The sequence below is a fragment of the Hyperolius riggenbachi genome, chromosome 7 (assembly GCF_040937935.1).
Source record: "Hyperolius riggenbachi isolate aHypRig1 chromosome 7, aHypRig1.pri, whole genome shotgun sequence".
NCBI classification, from domain to species: Eukaryota; Metazoa; Chordata; class Amphibia; order Anura; family Hyperoliidae; genus Hyperolius; species Hyperolius riggenbachi.
The window spans coordinates 7069052-7086617 of NC_090652.1; positions in this window are offsets into that span (position 1 = coordinate 7069052).

Below are 17566 nucleotides of genomic sequence, written 5' to 3' on the forward strand. Positions count from 1 at the left end.
CCCGCCACTGTATACCTGTTCTGTGAACCCGCCACTGTATACCTGTTCTGTTCAGTGGACCCGCCACTGTATACCTGTTCTGTGAACCCGCCACTGTATACCTGTTCTGTTCAGTGGACCTGCCACTGTATACCTGTTTAGTGAACACGCCACTGCATACCTGTTGTGTTCAGTGAACCTGCCACTGCATACCTGTTCTGTGAACCCGCCACTGTATACCTGTTCTGTTCAGTGGACCCGCCACTGTATACCTGTTCTGTTCAGTGGACCTGCCACTGTATACCTGTTCTGTTCAGTGGACCTGCCACTGTATACCTGTTTAGTGAACACGCCACTGCATACCTGTTGTGTTCAGTGAACCCGCCACTGTATACCTGTACTGTTCAGTGAACCCACCGCATCAGTGCGCATACCTGTGCAGTTAAGTGAACCCACCTACCTACGTGAGTGCACGCAGTGTGATATACCACTCCGTGCATACCCGATATGGACAAAACAGGTAGAGGAAGAGGAAGAGGTAGTGGCAGAGGCAGAGGAAGGCCACCCGGCAGGTCTGCGCGAGGTCGTGTAAATGTAATTTCGTGTGGACCTGGCCCACAGTACAGTGCTCGGAAGAAGGCACGTCCCATCACCTCCCAAGATTGTCAGGACGTGGTTGAGTATTTAGCGACACAGAACACCTCATCTTGCTCAGCCACCAGCGCTACTACTAGCACCACTTCCGCTGCATTTGACACTTCGCAAGAATTATTTAGTGGTGGTGAAATCACTGATGCACAGCCATTGTTACAGCCAGATGAATTTTCACCAGCTCATATGTCTGCGTTACGCGACAACACTATGGATGTAACGTGTAAGGAGGATGAAGGACCTACACATTTGGATTTTTCTGAGGCAAGCGAAGCTGGGCAGGATGATTACGATGATGACGATGATAGGGATCCTCTGTATGTTCCCAATAGAGGAGATGAAGAGGGGGACAGTTCAGAGGGGGAGTCAGAGAGTAGTAGGAGGATAGAAGTTGCTGAAAGAAGCTGGGGCAGCTCTTCGTCAGAAACAGCTGGTGGCAGAGTCCGGCACCATGTATCGCCAGATTCGCCACCTATGTACAGCCAGCCAACTTGCCCTTCAGCATCAGCTGCTGAGGTGCCCACATCCCAGGGTGGCTCAGCGGTGTGGAAATTTTTTAATGTGTGTGCCTCAGATCGGACCAAAGCCATCTGTTCGCTCTGCCAACAAAAATTGAGCCGTGGAAAGGCCAACACTCACGTAGGGACAAGTGCCTTACGAAGGCACCTGCAGAAAAGGCACAAACAGCAATGGGATGGCCACCTGAGCAAAAGCAGCAGCAGCACACAAAAGCAAAGTCACCCTCCTTCTCCTCTTCCTCCTTCAGGTGCATCATCTGCTTATGCCGCTCTCTCCCTTGCACCTTCACAGGCACCCTCCTCCACTCCGCCTCTGCCCTTGAGCGGTTCCTGCTCCTCTGCCCACAGCAGCAGTCAGGTGTCCGTGAAGGAAATGTTTGAGCGGAAGAAGCCACTTTTGGCCAGTCACCCCCTTGCCCGGCGTCTGACAGCTGGCGTGGCGGAACTGTTAGCTCGCCAGCTGTTACCATACCGGCTGGTGGACTCTGAGGCCTTCCGTAAATTTGTGGCCATCGGAACACCGCAGTGGAAGATGCCAGGCCGCACTTATTTTTCCAGAAAGGCCATACCCCAACTGCACCGTGAAGTTGAGAGGCAAGTGGTGTCATCTCTTGCGAAGAGCGTTGGGTCAAGGGTACACCTGACCACGGATGCCTGGTCTGCCAAGCACGGGCAGGGCCGCTACATTACCTACACAGCCCATTGGGTGAACCTGGTGGTGAACGATGGCAAGCAGAAAGCGGCGGACCAAATTGTGACACCTCCACGGCTTGCAGGCAGGCCTCCTGCCACCTCCTCTCCTCCTGCTACATGCTCTTCGCTGTCCTCCTCCTCCTCCTTGGCTGAGTGGCAGTTCTCCTCTCCAGCTACACAGCCCCAGCTCCGCAGGGCCTATGCTGCATGCCAGGTACGACGGTGTCACGCCATCTTAGACATGGCTTGTCTCAAAGCGGAGAGTCACACTGGAGCAGCTCTCCTGGCTGCTCTTAAGAAACAGGTGGATGAGTGGCTGACCCCGCACCACCTGGAGATAGGCAACGTGGTGTGCGACAACGGCAGCAATCTGCTTGCCGCTTTGCATATGGGGAAGCTGACACACATACCCTGCATGGCACATGTCATGAATCTGGTGGTTCAAAGATTTGTGGCAAAGTACCCTGGCTTAGCGGATGTCCTGAAGCAGGCCAGGAAGTTCTGTGGGCATTTGAGGCGCTCTTACACAGCCATGGCACGATTTGCAGAAATTCAGCGTAAAAACAACATGCCGGTGAGACGCCTCATTTGCGATAGCCCCACTCGCTGGAACTCGACCCTCCTCATGTTCTCCCGCCTGCTAGAACAGAAGAAAGCCGTCACCCAGTACCTCTACAACTGGAGTAGAACGAAACAGTCTGGGAAGATGGGGATGTTCTGGCCCGACAACTGGACAATGATGAAAAATGCATGCAGGCTCATGCGGCCGTTTGAGGAGGTGACCAACCTGGTGAGCCGCAGTGAGGGCACCATCAGCGACTTAATTCCCTACGCGTACTTCTTGGAGCGTGCTGTGCGTAGAGTGGCGGATGAAGCTGCGAATGAGCGTGACCAGGAACCGTTACGGCAGGAACAGGCATGGGACCAATTTTCATCAGACCCAGCTGTTTCCTCAACACCTGCGGCAGCACAGAGGGGGGAGGAGGAGGAAGAAGAGAGGTCATGTGCAGAAGATGAGTCAGACTCAGAGGATGATGAGCAAGGTGTTTCTTTGGGGGAGGAGGAGGAGGAGGAGGGGACAGCGGCAGGAGAACAACCGCAGCAGGCGTCGCAGGGGGCTTGTGCTGCGCAACCTTCCCGTGGTATTGTTCGCGGCTGGGGGGAGGAGGTTGACTTACCTGACGTCACTGAGGAAGAGCAAGAGGAGATGGAGGGTACTGGATCCGACTTTGTGCAGATGTCGTCTTTTATGCTGTCCTGCCTGTTGAGGGACCCCCGTATAAAAAACCTCAAGGGGAATGAGCTGTACTGGGTGGCCACACTACTAGACCCTCGGTACAGGCACAAAGTGGCGGACCTGTTACCAACTCACCGGAAGGTGGAAAGGATGCAGCACATGCAGAACCAGCTGTCAACTATGCTTTACAATGCCTTTAAGGGTGATGTGACGGCACAACGCCAGCAAGGTACCACTGCCACTAATCCTCCTCCCGTGTCCACGCAGTCAAAGACAGGACGCTCCAGCGATCTCATGGTGATGTCGGACATGCGGACGTTCTTTAGTCCAACGCCTCGCCGTAGCCCTTCCGGATCCACCCTCCACCAACGCCTGGAACGGCAGGTAGCCGACTACCTGGCCTTAAGTGTGGATGTAGACACTGCTGTGAACAGCGATGAGGAACCCTTGAACTACTGGGTGCGCAGGCTTGACCTGTGGCCAGAGCTGTCCCAATTTGCCATCCAACTTCTCTCCTGCCCTGCCGCAAGCGTCCTCTCAGAAAGGACCTTCAGCGCAGCTGGAGGCATTGTCACAGAGAAGAGAAGTCGCCTAAGTCACAAAAGTGTTAAGTACCTCACCTTTATAAAAATGAATGAGGCATGGATCCCGGAGGGCTGCTGCCCGCCCCAAGACTAAGTCAGTCCCCGCACATACAGCATCTCTGCCTGCACGCCGTGTGACTGGCTGCCTGGCCTGCCCCAAGAAGACTAAGTCGCTCCCAGTCCCTCCACACAGCATGTCTGCCTGCAGGCCGCTTCACTACCTTCTCCGCCACCACCAACAGGGTCCGGGACTCCAGGCGGATTGCTGAATTTTTTAGGCCGCTGCTAGCAGCGGCCGCTGTAATAATTTTTCGGGTGCGTGTACATGACTGCCTAATTTTTCTGGCTGCACTGCGGGCAGCTGCAACAACAAAAAAAAAGGCATGAACATGCGCCCATTCCCCTTCGTGATCATTACCTTGCCGTGGTGAAGGGGCTTGCGTATCACAATGGAGCAATGACCGGCGCCTAGATGAGTGTCTCGGGGGGCACACCCACGATAATAAGGTCGTTGCCTCATTGTGGTCAGACCAAATTTGATCAGCTGGACAGTCACTGTTCTGTCATTCAGCTACATCAGCCAGGTGACTGACCATATGGGCTGTAAAGCCACCAAAACCTGCACTCTCGCCATGGTGCGCACCAGTCCAGCACGGCCGTCACTACACAAACAGCTGTTTGCGGTGCGTTACACGATGAGTTTGGTGCGTCAGTGTGAAGCAGTACCTTAATTACACTACCTGATTGATGTATACACATGCAAGATGTTTGAAAGCACTTTAGGCCTGTCATTTAACATTCAATGTGATTTCTGCCCTTAAAACGCTGCTTTGCGTCAAATCCAGATTTTTCCCGGGGACTTTTGGCATGTATCCCACTCCGCCATCCCCCCCTCCAGGTGTTAGACCCCTTGAAACATCTTTTCCATCACTTTTGTGGCCAGCATAATTAATTTTTTTTTTCAAAGTTCGCATCCCCATTGAAGTCTATTGCGGTTCGCGAACTTTAACGCGAACCGAACCTTTCGCGAAAGTTCGCGAACCCGGTTCGCGAACCGAAAATCGGAGGTTCGGCCCAACTCTAATTGCCATCTGGAGTCGGGAAGGAATTTTTCCCTTTAGGGGCTAATTGGACCATGCCTTGTAAGGGTATTTCGCCTTCCTCTGGATCAGCAGGGATATGTGAGGGAGCAGGCTGGTGTTGTGCCTTCCTCTGGATCAGCAGGGATATGTGAGGGTGCAGGCTGGTGTTGTGCCTTCCTCTGGATCAGCAGGGATATGTGAGGGAGCAGGCTGGTGTTGTGCCTTCCTCTGGATCAGCAGGGATATGTGAGGGTGCAGGCTGGTGTTGTGCCTTCCTCTGGATCAGCAGGGATATGTGAGGGTGCTGGATGGTGTTGTGCCTTCCTCTGGATCAGCAGGGATATGTGAGGGTGCTGGATGGTGTTGTGCCTTCCTCTGGATCAGCAGGGATATGTGAGGGAGCAGGCTGGTGTTGTGCCTATCTCTGGATCAGCAGGGATATGTGAGGGTGCAGGCTGGTGTTGTGCCTTTCTCTGGATCAGCAGGGATATGTGAGGGTGCAGGCTGGTGTTGTGCCTTCCTCTGGATAGGCAGGGATATGTGAGGGTGCAGGCTGGTGTTGTGCCTTCCTCTGGATCAGCAGGGATATGTGAGAGTGCTGGATGGTGTTGTGCCTTCCTCTGGATCAGCAGGGATATGTGAGGGAGCAGGCTGGTGTTGTACCTTTCTCTGGATCAGCGGGGATAAGGGAGGGAGCAGGCTGGTGTTGTGCCTTCCTCTGGATCAACAGGGATATGTGAGGGAGCAGGCTGGTGTTGTGCCTTCCTCTGGATCAGCAGGGATATGTGAGGGAGCAGGCTGGTGTTGTGCCTTCCTCTGGATCAGCAGGGATATGTGAGGGTGCAGGCTGGTGGTGTACCTTCCTCTGGATTAGCAGGGATATGTGAGGGAGCAGGCTGGTGTTGTACCTTCCTCTGGATCAGCAGGGATATGTGAGGGTGCAGGCTGGTGTTGTGCCTTCCTCTGGATCAGCAGGTATGTGTGAGGGTGCAGGCTGGTGTTGTGCCTTCCTCTGGATCAGCAGGGATATGTGAGGGAACAGGCTGGTGTTGTGCCTTCCTCTGGATCAGCAGGGATATGTGAGGGTGCAGGCTGGTGTTGTGCCTTCCTCTGGATCAGCAGGGATATGTGAGGGTGCAGGCTGGTGTTGTGCCTTCCTCTGGATCAGCAGGGATATGTGAGGGAACAGGCTGGTGTTGTGCCTTCCTCTGGATCAGCAGGGATATGTGAGGGAGCAGGCTGGTGTTGTGCCTTCCTCTGGATCAGCAGGGATATGTGAGGGTGCAGGCTGGTGTTGTGCCTTCCTCTGGATCAGCAGGGATATGTGAGGGTGCTGGATGGTGTTGTGCCTTCCTCTGGATTAGCAGGGATATGTGAGGGTGCTGGATGGTGTTGTGCCTTCCTCTGGATCAGCAGGGATATGTGAGGGAGCAGGCTGGTGTTGTGCCTATCTCTGGATCAGCAGGGATATGTGAGGGTGCAGGCTGGTGTTGTGCCTTTCTCTGGATCAGCAGGGATATGTGAGGGTGCAGGCTGGTGTTGTGCCTTCCTCTGGATCAGCAGGGATATGTGAGGGTGCAGGCTGGTGTTGTGCCTTCCTCTGGATCAGCAGGGATATGTGAGAGTGCTGGATGGTGTTGTGCCTTCCTCTGGATCAGCAGGGATATGTGAGGGAGCAGGCTGGTGTTGTGCTTTCCTCTGGATCAGCAGGGATATGTGATGGAGCAGGCTGGTGTTGTACCTTCCTCTGGATCAGCAGGGATATGTGAGGGAGCAGGCTGGTGTTGTACCTTTCTCTGGATCAGCGGGGATAAGGGAGGGAGCAGGCTGGTGTTGTGCCTTCCTCTGGATCAACAGGGATATGTGAGGGAGCAGGCTGGTGTTGTGCCTTCCTCTGGATCAGCAGGGATATGTGAGGGAGCAGGCTGGTGTTGTGCCTTCCTCTGGATCAGCAGGGATATGTGAGGGTGCAGGCTGGTGGTGTACCTTCCTCTGGATCAGCAGGGATATGTGAGGGAGCAGGCTGGTGTTGTACCTTCCTCTGGATCAGCAGGGATATGTGAGGGTGCAGGCTGGTGTTGTGCCTTCCTCTGGATCAGCAGGTATGTGTGAGGGTGCAGGCTGGTGTTGTGCCTTCCTCTGGATCAGCAGGGATATGTGAGGGAACAGGCTGGTGTTGTGCCTTCCTCTGGATCAGCAGGGATATGTGAGGGTGCAGGCTGGTGTTGTGCCTTCCTCTGGATCAGCAGGGATATGTGAGGGTGCAGGCTGGTGTTGTGCCTTCCTCTGGATCAGCAGGGATATGTGAGGGTGCAGGCTGGTGTTGTGCCTTCCTCTGGATCAGCAGGTATGTGTGAGGGTGCAGGCTGGTGTTGTGCCTTCCTCTGGATCAGCAGGTATGTGTGAGGGTGCAGGCTGGTGTTGTGCCTTCCTCTGGATCAGCAGGGATATGTGAGGGAGCAGGCTGGTGTTGTGCCTTCCTCTGGATCAGCAGGTATGTGTGAGGGTGCAGGCTGGTGTTGTGCCTTCCTCTGGATCAGCAGGGATATGTGAGGGAGCAGGCTGGTGTTGTACCTTCCTCTGGATCAGCAGGGATATGTGAAGGTGTAGGCTGGTGTTGTGCCTTCCTCTGGATCAGCAGGGAGATGTGAGGGTGCAGGCTGGTGTTGTGCCTTCCTCTGGATCAGCAGGGATATGTGAGGGTGCAGGCTGGTGTTGTGCCTTCCTCTGGATCAGCAGGGATATGTGAGGGTGCAGGCTGGTGTTGTGCCTTCCTCTGGATCAGCAGGGATATGTGAGGGAGCAGGCTGGTGTTGTACCTTCCTCTGGATCAGCAGGGATATGTGAGGGTGCAGGCTGGTGTTGTGCCTTCCTCTGGATCAGCAGGGATATGTGAGGATGCAAGCTGGTGTTGTGCCTTCCTCTGGATCAGCAGGGATATGTGAGGATGCAAGCTGGTGTTGTGCCTTCCTCTGGATCAGCAGGGATATGTGAGGGTGCAGGTTGGTGTTGTGCCTTCCTCTGGATCAGCAGGGATATGTGAGGGTGCAGGCTGGTGCTGTGTCTTCCTCTGGATCAGCAGGAATATGTGAGGGAGCAGGCTAGTGTTGTACCTTCCTCTGGATCAGCAGGGATATGTGAGGGAGCAGGCTAGTGTTGTACCTTCCTCTGGATCAGCAGGGATATGTGAGGGAGCAGGCTGGTGTTGTGCCTTCCTCTGGATCAGCAGGGATATGTGAGGGAGCAGGCTAGTGTTGTACCTTCCTCTGGATCAGCAGGGATATGTGAGGGTGCAGGCTGGTGTTGTGCCTTCCTCTGGATCAGCAGGGATATGTGAGGGAGCAGGCTGGTGTTGTGCCTTCCTCTGGATCAGCAGAGATATGTGAGGGAGCAGGCTGGTATTGTGCCTTCCTCTGGATCAGCAGGGATATGTGAGGGAGCAGGCTGGTGTTGTGCCTTCCTCTGGATCAGCAGGGATATGTGAGGGAGCAGGCTGGTGTTGTGCCTTCCTCTGGATCAGCAGGGATATGTGAGGGAGCAGGCTGGTGTTGTGCCTTCCTCTGGATCAGCAGGGATATGTGAGGGAGCAGGCTGGTGTTGTGCCTTCCTCTGGATCAGCAGGGATATGTGAGGGAGCAGGCTGGTGTTGTGCCTTCCTCTGGATCAGCAGGGATATGTGATGGAGCAGGCTGGTGTTGTGCCTTCCTCTGGATCAGCAGGGATATGTGAGGGTGCAGGCTAGTGTTGTACCTTCCTCTGGATCAGCAGGGATATGTGAGGGAGCAGGCTAGTGTTGTACCTTCCTCTGGATTAGCAGGGATATGTGAGGGTGCAGGCTGGGGTTGTACCTTCCTCTGGATCAGCAGGGATATGTGAGGGTGCAGGCTGGTGATGTGCCTTCCTCTGGATCAGCAGGGACATGTGAGGGAGCAGGCTGGTGTTGTACTTTGTTCTCTGGTTGAACTCGATGGATGTATGTCTTTTTTCAACCCAAGTAACTATGTAACTATGCATGATTGCAGGACTTCACTAGGGCTGCTCCCACTCTCTGGAACTCGCTCCCACCAGCCATCAGACTCGCCACCACCTTTATTACCTTCAAACAAGCTCTCAAGACTCAAATTTTCATGCTTGCGTACCCCTCTGCATCAGTAGCAGGGTCGGGCCAAGGCAGAGGCTAGAAGGGGCGCACAACTCACTCAGCTATCATTCCCTATTGTGTTTGAGGCAGAGAGAAATAAGAAAAGGGGATACATGGCAGTGACTGCCAGCCAGATAACTAGAGATTAAGGTGTTGGAGGGGGGGGCAGGGCGGGGGCCTGGGGCGCCTCTTAGTCTAATAGCAATCAGTGTGTGACGGCTGGGGTGGGAGGGATGAAGGGGCGCACTTTGGTGTCTCAGCCTTGGGTGCTGGAGGACCTTGTCCCGATTCTGATCAGTAGTACCATAATACGTTCTTCTGGGCACCCTCTCAACAGATGCACCTAATATCTCTACAGCCACCTTTTAGATTGTAAGCCTCTGACAGGACCCCTCCCCCCTAGTGCCTCCAGCCAGTGGCGTAGCTAAGGAGCTGTGGGCCCCGATGCAAGTTTTACAATGGGGCCCCCCAAGCACTCTATACATAACAATTGATACGGCACACCAAAACCTGCAAAGGACAACCACGGTGTCAGAGGTGCAAGAAGGGGATGGGGAACAGTTTGTTAGTGATCACTACTATTCAAAGTATCTATAGAAGTGATTATTACCAGCACAGGACCAATAGAGAGCTAATACTGCAGTTGAGGGAGGGTCCTTTGGGCCTCCTTGGCCCAAGGGCCCCGATGCGGTGGCTACCTCTGCACCCCCTATTTCTACGCCCCTGCCTCCAGCTTGATCATGCACCCTCACTGACTGTCACCCCTCTTGTGGACTAGAACAGTCTCTGTTCTGACAAAAGACACTGAACTACTGTTATCAAGTCATTTGCATGATCTTGTTGTGAGTTCCTTGTATGTTACCCCATTTATCTATTGTGCAGCACTATGGAATATGTTGGCGCTTTGTAAATACAATAAGTAATACCAGTCTGTGGATGTGTGCAGTAAATATTAGTGATGTGAGCAGAGCAGGGACTCCGCCGGCCGCTGTGACCTCTCCGCTCGGGCCTTGGCCAACGTCCACCTACTAATTAAACATCCCTCGCAGTGGATCATGTCCCCACATTTACATATCCCGCCATTGTTGTGCCACAGAGGTATACGGCTACAGCGCGGACTCCAACTTTCCGCTGTCTCCTTCTCTATGAAGAGATTCAAAGTGCTTTGTTTGTGTTCTTGTCAAATCAATGCGGGCTGAACCTGAGAACTGGCGGAGAACAGAGCGGGGGGGGGGGGGGGGGAGGGGGGGCGCACCTGAGATCAGACCACGCTTTCCAACATCAATTAACCGCGAGGGGAGTGCAAGTTCATTTAAAGGGCATCTGAACGGAGGAGTAAGGACTGGAGGCGGCCATTTCTGACCCTCTTTTAAGCTCACCTGAAGCGAGGAATGGATTAAACAATAGATACTTATCTTCGTGTTCGGAAGACTCTGGATAGTACAAAGGCTTCCTCGATCATTCTCGAGCCCACCGGTCAAGCACCAGGACCCTCTGAGCATCTGAGCATACTGAGCTTGTTGCATATGCTCCCCTGGTTGTCCTCCTCTCTGAGTACCACATCCGTAGTAACTAGCCCCCCAGGTGTCCCGGATCCTGCGGGACTGTCCCGATTTGCGGGGGAGCTCCCGCTTTCCCACGCCACTCCCCTTGTGTCCCGGACGGCTGGGCAGAGAGGGGGAAAAAATGATCGAGGGGCCAGCCGCACCAATGCGGTATGTGGGATGCTGGCATCACATTCCTCCCTCCCTCCAAATGTGCCCCCCTGTGTCCCCCCGCTTGCAAAGTAAAGTGTGCGCAACGGAGCGGGCTGTCATCTTACCAGTCATCCACGCGTACCGGCAGCCGGCTCTTCTCTGCTTCCTGTGACGTCACAGGAAACAGGAAGCAGAGAAAAGCCAGCAGCCGGTACGCGTGGATGAATGGTAAGATGACAGCCCACTCTGCAAGCAGGGGGGACACGGGGGCTCATTTGGAGGGAGGGAAGAATGTGATGCCAGCAGCTGGCGCCTCGATCCTTTTTTAACCAGGATAGAAAGGACCAGTGTGGTTTTAATAAAAACAAACAAAAATTTTTTGTATAAAATCTTTATAGAATGCATAAGTAGGGTGTGTGTCGGGGAGTGGATAGGGGGTGTGGCCTAAGTGTCCCGCTTTCTGATTTCAACATGTTGTATAGTAGACCTGCGCATGCCCAGTATGGATGCGCTCGAACACGAAGATGAGGGGGGTTCCTGGGTAGGAAGGCTGATTCCGATTCCACAGAATTGAAATTCCCGCATTTCCGATTGGATATTGGAAAACGGAAATCACATTTGTGCAGAAATCCAATTTAACACAACTCGGAGATTTTAGCCCAATAACAGAACTCGGAAGTATTGGACCCATCAGAGAATGCAGAATTTTACAGCGCACATCGGATCGCCGTGGTAATTATAGACCAATGACAAGACTCGGATACTACCGAATATCGAATATTCCTAAATTTTCTGATTGGCCTAAAATGTCTATGGTCTTCCACAGTAGGATTCTGCATCCTCTGATCTGTCCAATACTTTCGAGTCAACTTGATGGACGTATGTCTTTTTTCAACCCAAATAACTATATGTAACTATGTGACTCTGAAGCGTTTGGCCAATCAGAGAATGCCAAAAATGACAATAACAAAAAAAAAAAAGAAAGACTCATCAGAAGTCAGAAAATGTGCAGAGACGGTAAGCGGCGGAAATCGGAATTTCTCCAGAATCGGAAATCAGTATTTCCAACGATCCCTAGTCCTTGAAGGCAGCCGTGGGCTACAGGATGATCTGAACCATCCAGAAGTTTCACCGTACTCAGGTGCGTAACTTCTAAACGTTTCCCTCGATCTATCATGTTGATCTCTTAAGCCGGGTACACACGAGCTACAAATGTAGCTGGTCGCTAGCACACGGGAGCGTGTGCGCGTCAGATCGGCGACAGCTCGTCGCCAGGTCCCTCCGCATACACGCGGCGGAAGAGGGATTAGTGATGCGACGGAAGCTGTCGCCGACATTCCTTCCCCCGCCGGAAGCTCCGTCTTTTGCCTATGGGTTCGCATACACACGCGGACTAGCGACAGTTGCGGCGAAGTTGCAGTGGCAACTGTCGCCAGGCGATTGGCAGCACCAATCGCTCGGCGACAGCTCTGAGTAGCGACGGTTCGGGGCGCGCGCGCCATACACACGGGCGACCTGTCGCCGCAAAACACGCGCGTGCCACGTGGTTGCGGCAACAGTTGTAGCCCGTGTGTATGGGCCATTAGATTTACACTTTGAGTCTCAGACTGGGAAGAAGCCATCAGCCAGAGGTGTGAAAACAGAGAGTACCTGGTATGCATACTGCTTCTAGTTACTGTAATGACTGGACTTGCTTATAGGGCATTCCTCAAGCCAAATACTTTTTTGTTTTTGTTGTAATACTCTAATTCCCTATAAACTAAACAAGCCACGCCCACAGGTTTTCAGAGAGCCAAGGCACTTTCAGACAGTAGCAAGGGCTCATGGGAGCTCAGTCTGGGCAGGAGGAGTGGGAGGTGTTACTAGCCAGAGATTTCAGAGGCAGAGGGGAGGAGGGAGGAGGAGGGGGGATTAGGCTGATGGCTCAAGATACAGATAAGCCTGCCTCTGTGTAATGTTTACAAACAACATGGCTGCTGTCATTGTATCACAGGAAGAAATAATCATATTCTATTAAAGCTGTTTGCAGCTAGATTTGCTGTGTAAACAATCTAAACTTTAGATAAGATATATAAACAAGTTACTTGTTATAGTGAGTTTTTCATCTCGGATCCGCTTTAAGATCTGAGGGCTCGTTTCCATATAACGCGCTTTCAGGTACACTTATGTAAACGCGATCGCAGGGACAGCAGAGTACATAGACTGTCTGCCGTTTCCATTCATGCGCTGCGATTCACCGCTGTAGTTATGGAACAGAATATTTTATAGCACTTCTGTTATTATCAGGGGCGCAGCTGCAACTCATGAACAAACCTCCCCCAGGAAAACTGATTACATCGGCAGCCATCAGACTGGATCAGCCAATGGACCAATTGGAAGGCCAGCAGGAACTTCGAATGGGCTGCAGATGCGTCTCGCAATCAGTGCTGCAGTGATTGGATGGCATGCTCTGCCTGTGAAGTACCCACTTACGGTACAATTATTTATTGAAAAATCAGTGCAGCGATCTGATAAGTATGAACAGATTGACAGAAAATAAACCTTGTTAATATCCCAAATCAATCTAGTTGATCAGAAAAACGTTTTGTTTTTCTAAGCAGCTGTGATGGATCGGGTGTATGTATTGTTTTTTTGATGGTGAAATAATCAATGTGTTACGACATTTTATTTCTATCCTACCATTTGAGGGCACCTTTATCAAGATGATGAAGAAAAGATGACTATCAAGATAGCAGATCCTAAAGAATAAGAAGAATGAGGTATATGCATAGGCCATGGCCTAGGGCACCAGGAAAGCAAGAGGCGGGCAGTGGGCAGCAGTAGCACTTAAGGTGCGTACACACATGCGACTATAGTCGTTTGTAACGATCGTTCCCGATCTTTACCAACGACGATCGTTACAAAAAACGAACCAACGACTATTAAGGCAAACGACGAACGAGCCAAATCGTTACAAAAAAAAGTTCTGTCTCAGGGGATTTTAACCAACGACGATCGTTTGCAAAAGTAGTACATCGTTGGAAACGGTCGTTCGTACTAGGCTTGACATGCGCATTTCACTATTTCTTTGTGAAACTTCTCATTTTTATGCGCAGGCGCAATAGTTGCTTTACGTGATGTAACGTTCGTTTTAACGATCAGATCGTTACACACCTTTTAAAACTATCTTTACTTAGGTCGTTCTTTCATCAATTAAAAGTTCGTTCGTCGTTCTCAACGAACGATCGTTGTCGCATGTGTGTACGTAGCATCAGTCTGCTACACAGAGTTTGCAGATAGCAGTTTGCAGCAACCAACAGCCAGATCTGGCACTCGGAGGATGAAGGGCAGTGAACGGGCACTTGCAGTGATCATTGAGCTGCCTTTCACTCACCGAATGTGCCATTCGCCAAGGAGATTACAATCTAATTCCAGCCATCATGTCACTAACTGTCCTCAGATGAGTTTATAATCTAATCCCAGCCATCTCTTCACTAACTGTCCTCGGCGGAGCCCACAATCTAATCCCTGCCGAGTTGGGGGGGAGGGGGGGAGTTTAGGATGCTGTTGGAGTGGGGGCAGCTGGTGATAGTGAGTATATGACGACAGGTAAATAAAAGAAAAGACAATGGATGTATACCGAAGGCAAGGCGGACAATGAAAAAAGAGGAAAAACTACTTTATTTTATTTAAATAAAATATTAGCGTAGTCTTTTAACCACTGGGGTGGTTTGTTGTGGTATAACTATGTCGGGCAGGACTTCAGTTACTGCCCAGCCACGTAGATAAACATCAATGGCTGCGGATTGCAACCGTTCGCTCCCGCACTCGCTCCCACGCTCGCTCCCGCTGCCATCCATTAGAGCGGAGATGAATGAATGGGATCGCAGTTCACATTCATTGATCTAAGTTCCCGTGTGACTGGCATCAATGAGATGTCACGATCATTTGTAACATCCGAGGCATCACGTCCATTTACTATTTTATTACTTTCTATTTGTGTACTTATAGTACGCTAATCCTATCCTACTAATATTATAAATGGGAAAGTTCGGATGTTTGTTAATCACACAAAAATGGCTGAACGGATGTGAATGAAATTTGGCACACACATAGTACATTACCTGGAATAAAGTATAGGATACTTTTTATCCCCATAACCAAAAAGTAGGCGGAGACAAATACAAATTTCACTGGGAAAAGGTGCACGGCAGCCATTCTTACACTGTTAATGGCAGGGTTCTCAAACTTTACACAGTTGGTCACTGGGTGACTGGGATTAATATTCAGAAAAGTGGGTGGAGCCTATAAAAGCCAATCAAAATTCACCTATTGATTTTCAAGGGGAATATTTAGTTGCTGCCATTCTTGCACTGTTATTGGCACAAGCCTCAAACCTGGTACAGTTGGTCATTGGGTGACTGGGGTTCAAATTCAGAAAAGGGGGTGGAGCCACAAACAGCCAATCAGATTTTTTTCATTCCAATGCAAATTATTGATGCCAAAGACCACAAAGCTCACAAACTAGGTGATTGAGTAATTGTGTGTTAGGGTTAGAAAAAGTGGGCGGAGCCAACACCAGCCAAATACATAAACGGGCAACGCCGGGCAATCAGCTAGTAGGAAATAATGCGTAAAGGACATTTTGTGGCCAATTAGTAAAATTACACTACATACATTTGTTTAAATAAAAAGCCCCACACTTACATTAAAAATGAACTCCTTCCCCTCCCCCATATTTACCTAAATTCCTTATAAGCATATACTAAAAAATAAAATGTCAAAAAAATACATAAATAGTTAACTTAGGGACTGAACTTTTTTTTAATATGTATGTTAAATGGGTATATTAATTGTATTTATGAAATTATGGGCTTGTAATTAGTGATAGACGCAAAATTGTAAAAATGCACCTTTATTTACAAATAAAATATTGGCGCCATACATTGTACTGCAGAAATATCTGAAACGTTTTGATAACCGGAAAAAATGCGCAAATAAAATTTTGTGGGTTTTAATCACGGTAGCATGTATTATTTTAAAATTATAACAGCCAAAAACTGAGAAATAATGAATTTTTTCAGTTTTTTCTTATTTTTCCCGTTAAAATGCGTTTAGAATAAAATAATTCTTAGTATAATGTACCACCCAGAGAAAGCCTAATTGGTGGCGAAAAAAAAAACAAGATATAGATCGCTTCATTGTGAGAAGTAGTGATAAGGTTATTGAATAAACCAAGGAATGAATGGAAGGAGCGCTGAAAGGTGGAAATTGCTCTGGTACAGAAGGGGAAGAACCCCTCAGTAGTGAAGTGGTTAAAGAGAAACTGTACCATCAAAAAGTTCCCCTAGGGGGTACTCAACTCGGGAGGGGGAAGCCTCAGGGTTCCAATGAGGCTTCCCACGCCGTCCTCTGTCCCACGGTGGTCTCGCTGGAGCCCTCCGAACAGCGGCCCGACAAATCCGTCAGCTTGTTCAATACTTACCTTTGCTGGCTCCAGCGGGGGCGCTGTTGCGGCTTTCGGCTCCGAAGTAGACGGAAATACCCGATCTCAGTCGGGTCCGCTCTACTGCGCAGGCGCCGGAGACTTGCGCCTTGCAGTAGAGCAGACCCGACGGCGATCGGGTATTTCCGCCTATTTTAGAGCCGACAGCTGCCACAGCGCCTGCGCAGGAGCCGGGAAGGTAAATATTTACATCGCCGCTGTTCGGAGGGCTGCAGCGAGACCCCCGAGGGACAGAGGACGGCGTGGGAAGCCTCATTAGGACCCTGAGGCTTCCCCTCCCAAGGTAAGTACCCCCCAGAGAAACTTTTTGATGTTACAGGTTTTCTTTAAAGGGACAATTCAACAAAAAAAAGTTGCCTACTGTGTAAGTGCAGAGCACCTCCAGCCACGGGAGCGCGATGGAGGGGGCGTGCGGCATGGGCTGCACATGAGGCGATTGGAGGCAGACTGCGATTAACCGAGTAGCGTGGGATGAGGGCAAGAGATCAGGAAGACTTCAGGGGAGCTGGAAGAAGCCCTCAGCAAGTAACTGGGCATTCTTTTTTTCAATTAAAGTTTCCTTTAAAGGACAACTGCAGTGATGAGTGAGACGAATATGGAGGCTGCCATATTTATTTCTTGTTAAACAATACCAGTTTCCTGGCAGCCCTGCAGATCTCTTTGGCTGCAGTAGTGTCTGAATCACACACCTGAAACAAGCATGCAGCTAATCTTGTCAATGTCAAAAACACCTGATTATTATTTATTGCATTTATATCGCTCCAACATAATACGCAGCGCTGCACAATACATTTACATAAGATTACAGACAATGACAACACAATACAGGTAGTACAATGCCGGATCATGCACTGGAGTGGTAGTCCCAGTAATACAAGTTCACATTATTCTGGGTCGGGTGTACAATCTAGTATGATGCTCAAGGGGAGAGGGCCTGCCAAAGGCTTACAGTCTGCTGCATGCTTGTTCAGGGGATATGGCTAAAAGAATTAGAGGTAGAGGATCAGCATGGCTGCCAGGCAACTGGTATTGCTTAACAGAAAATAAATATGGCAGCCTCCATATCACTCTCACTTCAAGTGTAACTGTCGGGCATAAAATCAAAAATCTATTCTTTATTTTTATCTGGTAAACAAGTAATAAGGATGCTGACCAGGCAATCCAAAAGCTAAAATCGCTATTACTTTTCTTGTTAATAAATGATCGTTCCCCAGTTTCCCTGACTCTTATTTGGTACGTTGCCGCACAAAGGAAGTTGCAGGGCATGCTGGGTTGTCCTTTTTTGCTTCTGTGCATTAGGGGGAAATGCGGGGAAATAAAGAAGCAAAAAAAGATAACCCAGCATGCTCTGCAACTTCCTTTGTGCAGCAATGTACCAAATAAGAGTCAGGTAAACTGGGGAATGATCATTTATAAACAAGAAAAGTAATAGCGATTGTAACTTTTGGATTGCCTGATTAGCATCCTTATTACTTGTTTACCAGATAAAAATAAAGAAT